We start from the raw sequence: 12,713 nt of genomic DNA on the forward strand, positions 1-12,713 counted from the left end.
GATCATTTAACCCAGACATAAGGGTGTTGTACATTCTGATCTGCTGGAAAGTCATAACAACTTTGTTAGTTTTAACAACTTTGTATGACACTAGTGCCTAGAACTCCCAGCTGAGATCAGGGCCCTGTTGTGTCAGGTGCTGTACAAGCACATAGTAAGACAATTCCTGAAGCACTTGTCATGTAAATAGACATTGTGGGAGAAAGAGAGTATCAATATGCCCATTTTCCAGATGGGGAGCTGAAGCACAGAGGCTAAGTGATTTGCCTAAGGTCAGGAAGTCTGCGGCAGAGCGCCCAGTCTGTCTCCTTAACTGCGAGACCATGCTTACTCTATTGTTAACACAATTGTCTTATGAGAGCTAATATCAGCTTTAATAGGGTGGTTATTGTATGCTGTAGGCCGGGTGGCGTAGAGAGTGTTTCTCAATGAGTGGAGCAGTGCTGGTCCCTGAGATCTCCCTGACACAGTTTAGGAAGGCAGCAAGTGGGTCACTGTTATCAAAAAGGTTGAGAAACCCTGGTTTAGAGGCTGCAGCACAGGGCTGGGTATTGAGAGAGCAGGGTTCTTGTGCAAGCTTTGAACAAAGGGATAATTTTGTAAAAACCCTTGAAGATTCTCAATGGTATGTGGAAATATATGTATTATGCGGAATTTATTTATTGAGAATCAGCAATCATGTCGTAGACAAATTACTCTGGATGTACCTGGGGGATTGGGGGGCATTGGCCAGTACGTGTGTAATTTTACACATAATTCTTATCTGATTATTGATGTGTAAAATGTGTCCCACATCTACTTTCACTCAATATACATGTACAAAATGTGCTTAAAGCAAGAAAAGATCCCATATCCAGGACTGTGTGCGTGTTTTGTTTGTCTGTAGCTTTTATCATATACTGGAAATAGCTAAACAGCTTGTCTGCTTTAAAGACCACCAAAGAGACTGCTATTTCACAGCGCCTGATGTGAGAGAGAACTTCAATGAATCACTTTATGCCAGAGAATCCAGAGTCAATTGGATTTGCGCCATTGTAGTCGCCTTGGAAATGCCAGTGGTTGGCATAGAGATAGTATCCATAGGCTTCCCCTGTGTAACCACTAATCTCTTTAGGGAGGAAGTAGCCAATGCATCCCTGTTTGAAATGCACTTAGATAGGAGCCATTTTGTTGTGTTCCTAGGCAGCGTCAGCAAATGGTGGAGATGGGTGGGGAACTGTGTGATTTGTGATGTTGGAGAAGAGCAGGTATGCTCCTGTACCCATGAAACAAAGGGCTTGGCGGACTCAATAGACTCCTGTGCCATCCTGCATCCCCACCCCTATAGCTCTATTTTCTGTTGAAGGCTAGAGCAGGTGTGGCCCCTTCTGAGAGGTGAAGAACGTTGAGACTGCCATATTGGATCAAACCAGTGTCCTATCAAGTCCAGTATTCCTCTCCATCAGTGGGGTGTGCCAGCTGTTTCAGAGAGAGGTTTGGTTCAATTATGGGATAACCTACCCTGTAGGGAAAGTTCCCTTCCAACACCCAACTGCTAGAGGCTGATTCCTGAGGGTTTATACCATTTCGAAACTCTTGGTTGAGTTTCCTTAACCCTTACTGGTGTTACTCTGGATGCCCTTGTTATCTATATAAATGTCCAGTCCTTCTCTGAATGCTGCTGAGCTCTTGGCTTCAATGACATCTTGTGGCAGAGAGTTCTGCAGGCAAATCATGTGTTTGCTGCTCTTCCAGGAGGACTGTTGGAGGCAGCTGTTATTCTCTGCTGAACCCTGCAGTGGGAAATGCAGGCCCAATGGGCTGTCTCTGGATTTCCATTTATAAGTCCTTTTATAGAGTCCAAGCTGTGCTCCACGATACCAGAATTAGTGTTACATCTTCAGCTGGTTTCAGAGTGGTAGTTGTGTTTAGTCCTGTATCAGCAAAAACAACGAGGAGTACTTGTGGCACCTTAGACTAACAGCTGGAGTTATTTATATCCTGTGGCAGGCAGCACTACTTTCTATATGGCTGTTCTCATGCTTACTACAAGTACTTCCTCTAAAATGAAAAAAATTAATAAAAATCTGTCCTTAGTTGCATCGAATAATTTTTTTCCTTCAGGTTTCTTTAGATTTAGCTCATAATGAGCCTCCCCACCCCCCAGAAGAAAATGTCTTTCTTTTTTTTTTTTTTTTTTCTTGAGGCGGAAAGCAAGTACTAGGTTCGAAAGGTCTTCCTGCCTCAGGGCTTGTCTACACTTAAAATGCTGCAGTGATGCCACTCTAGTGCTTCAGTGAAGACACCACCTACGCTGACTGGAGGGGTTCTCTCCTCTGCGAAGGTACTCTGCCTAGCCACGGGGCGGTAGGCTAGGACAATGGGAGAATTCTCCTAGCACTGTCTGCACTGCGGGTTAGGTCAGTTTAACTGCATCGCTCAGGAGTGTGGATTTTTCACACCCCTGAGCAATGTTGTTACACCGACGTAATTTCCTAATATAGACCAGGCCTCAGTCTCTCTCTCATTTGGGGGTACTGTATTGACTTCAGTGGGCCTTAGAACAAGCCCTCACTTTGGAAAGCAGATCATGTGTGAAAACTGCAAATTGCGGCGCTGCAAAGCGCCAGTGTAGTCAAAGCCCCAGCGCTGGGAGCGCGGCTCCCAGCGCTGTCCGTTATTCCCCACAGGGAGGTGGAGTACGGACAGCGCTGGGAGAGCTTTCTCCCAGCGCTGGCGCTTTGACTACACTTAGTGCTTCAAAGCGCTGCCGCGGCAGCGCTTTGAAGTGTAAGTGTAGCCAAAGCCAAGGTGGCTTTTTCCAGTTTAGCATATATGGCTTCCAAAGCGACATAAGCTAAACCAGGAAAAAAGCCCTCTTTGGCTAGAGTGTGTCTACATGGGAAGTTAAACCAGTATAACTATACTGGTTTATCTTAAACCAGTATAACCACCTATGTAGACAAGCCTTTAATTACACTGTGCAAGCTCCCTCTGAACACTGGGCCTCAAAGGGCTGCACTGTTTGAATGTGATGGGAAGACTTTGTTCTCCCAGAGAGTTTCAGTGTGGTGGCTGTTGTGTTAGTATATAAACCTAGTCACACAACTCAGAAGGGCAGTTATTTTTAACAGGGCCTCTTTTTCCCCACACACCCCTTTCTGGAGAAGGCACCTTATAGATCTAGGGGGGCACCATTTGATTCTAAGTGTTGTGTATGGCAAGGTCACAGGCAGGTGACTTCTGATGCACCTTCTGCGGGAGCAGAATGCAAAATGTTGTAGGCCCTATATAAACAATAGCTATTTGTCTTTCCTATTTCTTGGCAAACAGTGGTGGTGGTTTGCTTTTTTTGGTGTGTTTTTTTTTTTTTTTTAAACAAAGAGCACCCCATATAAGTATTTAAGGTCAAAGGATGTCTCCCTACCAGATCTTAACTGCTTTAAGATTGGTTAAAACTAAGGGCTCGTCTATACTTGAAGCGCTACAGCAGCAGCCCTGTAGTGGTTCAGTGTAGACGCTCGCTAGAGCGACAGGAGAGGCTCTTCTGATGGGAGAGATGAATTCTTCTGTCCGCCCAGTGCTTTCTACACCGGAGGTCATCAGCTTGACTACGTTGCTCAGGGGTGTGGATCATGGGATGCAGCTGTGACCTTGCATGGCAATGGTAGGATTTTGCAAGGCAGGTCACAAACATAAAGATGATTGCCCTGTAAGTGCATGGTCACGCATCCCCTTTCTAGCTTTCCAGGGAAGGTCATGTGGAGTCAGTACTGGAACTGCCTCTGTTCACGAATGTACTGCATCATACGAGTTCCCGTTCACAGTCTTGGAACTGTCATGGTCTAGATAATACTTAGTCCTGCCATGAGTGCAGGGGGCTGGACTAGATGACCTCTTGAGATCCCTTCCAGTCCTATGATTCTGTGGTATTTTATGGGAGGGTAAATGTCAGCACTTTTTTCTTTAAGATGCTTTACAATTCCTGTGCTCTGTTCCTTCTCAAGAGCTGGTATGACTTTTTGTTCAGGCCTATGAAGCGTCAGTTCTGTGCATAACCAGGTGCCTGTGGCAGAGGAACAAAGGGTGAGGGGGGGGGGCTCTTACTCCATTCAGTCTCCCAGGCCCCTAGGGACCATACAAACATGGGCATGCTTTAGAAAGTGCTCTGTGTATGCGTTTCCTTGGAGGTGTGAAGAAATATGACCAACCTCCTCTGCTCTTCCTCCCTCCCCACTATTGCACGCACCAGGGGGAGGTGACAGCACTCAACAAATATAGCCATGGTGTGAGCAGAGCTGTCAGAAACACTTCTCTCTAGTGATGGTAGAGTTCAGGGATCTGGCTACCTCTGTGTTAGAGAGAAGAGAGGCTGCTGGGATTGCCTGCTTTTCCTGCCAGGGGAGAGGGGGTGCCAGGCCTCTGCTCAGGAAATCCTGATCTGTTTTTCAAGTCTAGGAGGCTAATATAACAATTTAATCCCCTTTCCCACCTCCTACAGATACCCAGTCCCAGGTGGGCACGTGAACCAAGGTGGGAGATCCCCCGTTAAACAGTAGGGTTCAGTATAAAGCAGGGGTGGGAAAAATACGGGCCTGATCTGGCCCATCTAACATTTCTGTCTGGCCCACCAGGCTCTCTGGCTGCTCCCTCATGATCTCTGGGCTGCTAGAAGTCCTGTGGGGCAACAGGACGCTCAGCCGTGGCCCCACACCACTCCTGGAAGCGGCCGGCTGCTGGCACTGTGGTGGTGGTGGGAAGGCAGCTCTGCCTGCTGCTCCCACCCCCAGAACTGTCCTCACAGCTCCCCTGGGCCAGAAACTGGCCCAGGGGAGCTGCGGGGGCGGTGCTTGTGGGCGTGGCCAGTGCATGGAGACCTGCTGCCCTCCTCCCCCAAGGGGCGTGCAGAGATGTGCCAGCAGCCGGCTGCTTCCGGGAGTGGCATGGGGCCATGGTATGCAGCCAGCTTGCCTGAGCGCCCCACTGTGCCACCGGCCAGGAGCCGCCTGTGGTAAGCCCCTCCCGGCCAAAACCTACACTTCACACCACCCCCTGCCCCAGGTCAGAACCCCCTCCTGCACCCAAACTCCCTCCAAGACCCTGCATTCCCTCCATTAATGTAGTAGAAATGTGCAGCCTGTGGTGACTTACCAAAATTCGTGGAGTGGGCCTCCCCCTGTGAAAATTATTGCCCATCCCCTGGTGTAAGGGATTGGGATCATTGATCAAGGTCAGTTGCCCTCTGTATCTGTATCAGCCCCCTTCCTGTGGTATGGTATCGAACCCCTGAGACTCAGACAGGTGATTGGTAGCTGGCTGCTCGATGTGGGATTCTGAGGCCCACCCGAAGCAGTACTGCAGCTTATGGTGATGACGTCCAAAGGACTCTTAAATAAATAAAAGGAAAAAAAAGAAAATCTCTCCTCATGCAGTCCCCATTGCTGTATGTCTCCTAGTGTCCCCTAGGATCCTCTCCCTTCCCCATCTGATAACATTGCCAGGCCTCTTGGTGCTTCCCTTCCCCTCTGCTTTATACCGTTTAACGGTGAAAGCTGACATGTCGGTGGCACTTCTGGGACTTGAGTGCATGTGAAGCATTGAGTCTGTGTGTGCCATGGCTGGGGAGTTGAGGGAAGAATAGAGATTTGAAACTGTTTTGACTCTCTCTTCTATCCCTAAATTGCCAACAAATTGACCCCCCTCCCAAAAAACCCCCTGTACTCCACGCAGAGTTTTGATGCTGAAAAGGGAGAAGAGCCAGAGACTCCATTCAGTGCACAAGGGATGTGGCTGTTGCTATTGCTTTATACATGGACACTGCTCTGACACTGCAGCATTAGAAAACCCTAAGGTAGACAATAAACTGCTTTGAGCTCCCTAGTTGGAGTGCATTAGAGAAGTGCAAGCTATTAGCATTATGCTGAACATCCACACACCCTGTTACGCTGATTGACGATTAGGACCTGCCCCCAAATTGGTGGTGGTTTTTTTTTTTTGTTTTTTTTTAACCAAGGCATGTAGGCTGCTGCTTCTCACCCCTGGGATGGGATTTTTGAAAGCGCCCAAATTATTTAGGAGCAGAAGTCCCATTGCCTTTCAAATCACTCTTTGGTAGACACCCAGGATGGGATTTCAGGGGTAGGGTCCCCCTAGGCTTTACTTAAATAGCTCTAGTTCATAGAGGCATTGTCTAGACTAGGATTAAAAGATGTAAGAGTTACCAAGTTAAATCAACCAGTTTAGCAGGTGCTGTTTAAAATATAGTTGTTTTGTCTTGTCTAGCCAATACCTTTCAAAACTCTAGAGTGCACTAGATAACTTGATCTAATATCAGACCTTTAAATCCTAGTCTAGACAAGATTGTTTTACTTTTATGCCATTCCTCAATACCACTCACGACTGGGTTTGTTCTGCCCTTTGCCTAGGGCACACGAGGATTGTTTGAATTAATATAATTTGTACATGCCTTATTAGGTCAGTAAAGCACACACAAACGTGTGTCTTAGTAGCCAGGTTAAGCAGAGCCTATTGCCTAATAACGATATCCTCGTCTCTGCTTGGCAGGAGTGCACACCAGTTGTTCCTGCCAGATGTCTAGGTGGTGACTCAGGATCATCCAGTTTTGAAGTAAGTGTGTGTGAACAGAGCTCATGATTCTGGTGAAATACCAACATGTGCAAGAGATGCAACATGTACCAACATGTGCAAGAGATAAAGCTTTAGTGGGAATTTGCTGAATAACTAATTCACAAGATATTTCCAATAACACTTTCAAAATATGGTTCCTTCTGGCTTTAAAAGTCAATCTGATCATCTAGCCCTCCTGCAGAACACAGACCACGGGGAGGAAAAAATAAAGAAATAGTGTTTGCTTTTAAAAACTTTGAAATGAAGAGTTGAATCTTGAGCTGGCAGGGGAACAGACTAGCACGAACGATCTAATGTATCTCTTTCCATCTCTATTTACATGAGTCTGTATGCGAAGGATCATGGCCTCATTGGGCCCACAGTAAGGCCATGTCTATACTAGAAATGTTACAGCCCCACAGGTGCTGCAATGCAGCTGCGTAAACACTTACCACTGCAACACAAGGGGTTCTTCCATCCCTGTAGCAAACCCACCTCTCTGAGAGGTTTTTTCCTTGACCTACCACTGTCTACACCAGGGCGTAGGCCAGCTTAACTACATTGCTCAGGAGTGTGAATTTTTCACACCTCCGAGCGATGGAGCTGGATCGACCCAGCTTTTTAGCATAGGCCAGGCCTGAGTTGTCAAAGTAGCCAAGAGGGTGGGCAATTTAGTGGAGGAGTTGGCTCACCAGCATTTAGTAGTATAAGATAGGGTGGGGCAGAAAAAACGGAGACCCATCCCTTTTAGCCCCAAAAGGAAATAGAAGTGTGTTCAGTTGGGTCACATAGGGGAACATTGTTCTCGTCCACTGCAGTGGAAATCACGTGTGTGTGTATGTGCGCATATATATATATATAGGGCATTGCCTGTGGTGGTGATCCTGTTGGAGAATGTCTGTTTGCAGGGATGGAGGGAAATGCCAGGTTTGGGACAAGGCAGGGAAAGATGGGTCCCAGAGATGTGGGTGAGGTTAACAGAAAGTATCGATCCTGTGTTCCTTTCTTTTGGTGCAGTGCTGCAGCAGTAGCTGAGCGTCAGAGCTCTTGCTGCCTGATTTGTAGCATTGGAATATTTGTAGCAATAGCAGAGACTATTTCTGGCATTTGGTGCTATCATTCAGCATCTGCCAAAAGGGATAACTTAGGGGGCAGAAGGTTTTTTAAGAAGGAAAATAACTTAAAGCCTTATACCAGACTGTAAACATCATTGTGGGCAGATGTTGGTGCTTGTGAGATTCCCTGGCTCTGGCCAACAGCCAATAGGTGAGCTTCCTTTTGTACAAACTCTCTCTGCAGGGCTTCTAGCTATCCCAGTTCTGCTTATGCCCCTCAACCCTGACCTGCACAATCCCCTGCCCTGGTCCCTTCCCACAGCTCTGCCAAAGCACCCCCAGCCATCCCATCCTACCCCCCTCCACCAATGCACCCCAACCCTGACCAGTAGCATGCACTGCTAGTCTAACCTTAATACTCTCCTGAGTCAAGGCTGCCAGTTGGGTGCTGGTAGGGCCTAAGATGGAGTCTGACACTCATGACCATTTGTAGTTAAACCCAAGACTACAGAGGTGAAAGGCTGGTGCATTGAGCCAGTGCCTCTCTATGGAAGCCTACTGGAGAGCACGTAGCCCTGAAAAGCCATTCTGAGGGCGTTAGGCGCTGCTCCTGATGAGATGATGCAGGGATTCCTGCCAGAAGTGAAGTTTAGTCTTCTCGATGGGGCCTCTGAAGGCCCTGTTTTTGGAGTACAGCAGCCGGCTCTGAGCCAGGATCCTTATTTTGTCACTCATGGGGAATGAATGGGGTCTTTCATTCCTGGAGATCTCAGTTGGGTGGCAGGTCGCTTCAGCGTGTTCCCACTATAAGTAATGAACTGGGGGGAGACCTTCTTTATACCAGGCTTCTTGGGTTTTTAATGACTTGCTTTTATATCTTGATTGTATTAAAGCACTGAGGAAACTTTGTTTTCTGGCTCTCATGGCCCTGCTCTTCGTATACCCCTGCCAGTAGCCCCTTGTCTATCTTTTGGTACCCACAAGAATCTGAATAAATGGTCTAAGCCACTCACTCTGCATCTATGCCAAACCCTTCCTAAAGTAGCTAGTTAAAGGACCCCAGTCAGCTGGTGTGTCTGTCTATCCATTTTGGGTTTATTCTCCATGGCCTGTCAGACCCTCTCAGAATATTGAAAAAGAAATGCCTTTTCTTAACAGCTTTGTTTTTCCATTTAGCAAACTTCAGTTTCTCCATTCGCTGGCCCCCTTTCCCTTCAAGCTTCTCATAAATTTCAAGCCACAATGGTTCTTTTTTTTTTGTTTAGCTCCTGGCTTGTGTACTGGGACAACACTGGGAATGGGGTTGGTTAGTTCTGCTCCCTCTGTTGGATCATCAGGCACAAAATAATGTAGGACCGATATAAACTCTTTTTTGGCTACCCTTTTAACAAATTTCATCTCTTGGCAACAATAGTGAATTAAATATATTTATATTTTAAAATCACCATGGTTGCCAAGAAATGGAAAAGTACTATGTATTAGGTTTTGCAATTCAGAGGACTTTCCTTACTGTTCTTAATTGCTTTAAGGTTGGTTTAAAACAAAATGCGGTGCTTCAACTTCTGGTGCTGTGTTACAGCTCTGACCTTGCGTCACAATGTGTCTGAGGATTTTGCAAGAAGAAATGCACGTGAAATGTCCTGCTGGCTCTGTAACCCTATGGTCACGTATCATTTCTAGCTTTCCTGTAAGTCACACATTGGGTCAATATTGGAATTGCCTTTGTACATGAATGGCACAACCTTTGTGTCTATTGCTCTAAGAATTATGATGCATGTTACAGTAGCATCAAATAAATAAATAGAGACACCGACCAAAACCAGGGTTCTGTTGTAGGAGGTGCTGTACATACACACAATAAGGGACCATCTGTGCCCTGAAGAGCTTACAGCCTAAATAGACAAAACATAGAATGAGAGGAGAAAAAGTGACTTGCCCAAAGTCACACAGCAAGTCATTAGCAGAGCAAAGAATAAAACCCACATCTCCAGAGACCTAGTCTATCTTATCCATTGGACCAAACTGCCTTGCCAAGAATTTTTTTTTTTTTTAATGCTTCTCCTAGAATGTTTTTTAATGGGAGTTGGCACAGGTTCCGTAAGTCTTCATAATTCTAGCGACATTTCTTTTTGCGAGAGACGCTGTGAATATTTTTACACCTGTCAAGTCTCGCTCATCTGAGGGAAGATGCTTTAATTTGTAAGGGAGCACTTAAAATGTCTCCCTCTTATGTAGCAGAACTCCACCCTGTGAAGGTCTCGCTGAACTGCAGTCTCGCTTGTACTTATTTTTGAAAACTCCCTCCATTAAAATTCTCACTACTTGACAGCCCTGATTTCTATACATCTTCTTGGTGTCTTGGAGCTTGCCAATGCTAGCAAATAGCCCTGACATGGTAATTGGGGAAGCTGCACGGGTGGTCAGCACCAGTGCAAAGCGTTGATAAGAACAAACTTGGATTTGCACCAGTGAACTAGGGGGACAGCATTGTCTAGTGGATATTGGGGGAGTTCTGAGTTCTCATAGAACCCTGATTTCAAGGTTCTGTTTTCACCTCTGTCACTGACCAGCTGTTTGCATGCCACCTCTTCCTCTCCCTCTGCCCCCCAACCATTTGTTATGTAGAGTATGAGCTCTTCAGGTCAGGGACTCTCTCTCACTATGGGTCTGTACAGCACCTAGCACAACTGGGCTCTGATCTCAGTTGGGGCCCCTAAGTGCTACTGCAATACCTCGGTTTAAATGCAGGTACACTAATTTCTGGCTTCTGGTTACTGCATTGGAGCAGTTTCCCAGTGCAGTCAAGCTTTTCAGGTATAGCTGGAGTTCATTTCAGATTGAGGCAGACCTGCTGTTCAGGCCTTTCTATCCTTCAGTCTGGGGAGGTATGTCTGTCCTGCAGTCACCAGGAGTGATTGCAGCTTGAGCTGGCATATCTGATCTAGCTTTTATCTATCTAGCCCACGTCCTTGAGCAAAGAAGCCGGGGCAGTGTGGACTAGTTCCATGAGTTCTGAGTGGGTTTACACAGCCTGGGCTGAAACTTGAGCTGCTGTGGCTTCGAAGTTCTGGACCCCAAGCTAGCTTAGGTTTGTCAGCTCGAGCTGCAGTTAAATCCTGTGATTGCAATATAGACTTACCTCAGACTAACAGGCCTGTGGTTGCCTGGCAGACTGGACGCATTTTACAAGCCCTGCTGTGCACTCCTGCTAACCATTCTGGAATGTGGCTGGCCTGAAAGTGACTATTTTGCGCTGAAAGCAGTGTGATGACTTCCTCTGGACTGGGCTCCTCTTCCATGAGGTGCTGCTCACTGGACCACCAAAAGGAGTTGTATTGACACATGGAGAAGCCTCAGCAAGGCCCCACCTATGAAGCAACAGCAGAGTATATGTCAGATAACCTCTCCCTCCTGAGGCTAAGCAGCCACTGCTTATCCTCACTAGTTCTTCTGCCTGCGCTGAGGTGAGTGGTTTATGGGGCGCATGGCTCAATCTTCTCCGTATAAGGAGACACTCCCGCCAACTAAGGAGAAAAGCATTTGGTTTCACGGCCCTTTCCCTCTCTCAGTTCTGGGCAGGGGAGAGGACCTGGTAGGTGGAATCATCAGTTTATTAACCAGTTGAGTGCCACGCACAGGAGAAATGATTCTGTCTTCATTACCCTCAGAGCACATTTCATCCAGTGGTCTCAGTGCATTATAAATATCCATGAATTAAGCCTCTCAGCACCGCTATGAGGAAAGCATTCTTATTCCCATTTTACAGATGGGGATACACAGACCAGGATCTTCAAAAGTGACTATTGATTTTTGAGGTGCCTTAATTTTTGAAGGCCCAACTTGAGATGCCTTAAAGGGGGCCTGGTCTTGTGGGGGTGCTCAGCAAATCACAACTCAGTCTTTACAATCTGGGGCAGGGAGGTGAAGGGATTTGCCCAGATGACACAGTGAGTCAGTGACAGAGATGGGATTATACTTCAGCCATTCCAGCTGCCAGTCATGTGCTCCAGCCACTGGTTTTACGTGCTTAGACATCCTGGCATGTCTGAGAAGCACAAACTGAGTCTGCAGAACTGAATGCCTTTAGAACATGCAGGTTCTCAGCCTGAGGGTTGTGACCCTCTCTCCCACCCCCATAAGCACAAGACCACACTTAATTTTTTTTCTTCTTTATGGCTAGATGGGAAGGGTGGGTCCCCTGAGACTTTTTGGTTGTAACATGGCCTGGAACAGGTTTAGGAACCCTGAGATAACAAGTCTATTTAGAGAGTGAATCAGGGAGGTGGCGGCTGGAGATCTGGACAAACTGTGACTTGCTGTTTTGCAAGTCTCCAGCCTCGAGTTTTGACAGCCAATCTGCCCCGACATTTCTGGCTTGGGACTGAAGGGCAGCCCTCCCCTGTGAGAGGTCGGACAGCCTATGGGGATCACCCATTTGAAAAACGGGCGAGAAAAGCCTTGTAAAGGAGATGGGGCGGGGAGAGGTGCTGCAGGCCTGGTCTGTGGTAGGAACGCCATTCTTGCAGGGCTAGGGAGCAGCCTGCTGTGAGTTGGTGATTTAAGCAGCATCCCTGCAGCGCGGGTGGGTAGAGGCCTTCCAGTGGCTGCGCTGCCCCCTGTTGCCCAGCAGCCAATCAGAAAGCTGCTTGGCTTGACGCCTTCCCCCTCCCCTCTACCTTCAGGGACTTTGGTCTGTATCTGCCGAAGAGCAAAGGCAGGGAGGAGAGGGGAGTGAGATTCATTCCCTGCTTTCTGTGCCTTAAAGGCACAGCCTGTACAGCGATGACCAGCCTATAACCTTTGTGCTTCTGATGACGGGTGATGAGTTCACATCTGCATCCCCAACAGTATTTTATAAATGCAGCATTTGGTGTTTGCGCTGTGGAGAGGCGCAACACTGTATTGCCATCCAGCGGTTCAGGGGGCATAGGTGTTTTATTATCTAAGCCCCGTGAGGTGCCCAGCCCTGTGTGTGACTCAACCAGTCTGCTGCACAGAGCCTACAGTCTGAAAGGCAGATGGCGCGCAGGAAGGAAATACAGAGTATTTAAA

At 47.3% G+C, this 12,713-nt stretch overlaps 1 protein-coding gene across 7 annotated transcripts in view; it reads left to right on the top strand.

The window, feature by feature from the left end:
• SLC25A22 (solute carrier family 25 member 22) overlaps window positions 1-12,713 on the top strand; it is an 81,024-nt gene that overhangs the window by 18,359 nt on the left and 49,952 nt on the right. For 5 of the 7 annotated variants that reach the window (XM_045016833.1, XM_045016825.1, XM_045016828.1 and 2 more), the window contains one exon: window positions 6,544-6,606. The exons of the other annotated variants lie outside the window; for them this stretch is intronic. The gene's annotated coding sequence lies outside the window, so the exon portion shown is untranslated. The remainder of the gene's footprint in view (window positions 1-6,543; window positions 6,607-12,713) is intronic. 7 annotated transcript variants of the gene reach the window in all.

The sequence above is a fragment of the Mauremys mutica genome, chromosome 4, assembly GCF_020497125.1.
Source record: "Mauremys mutica isolate MM-2020 ecotype Southern chromosome 4, ASM2049712v1, whole genome shotgun sequence".
NCBI classification, from domain to species: domain Eukaryota; kingdom Metazoa; phylum Chordata; order Testudines; family Geoemydidae; genus Mauremys; species Mauremys mutica.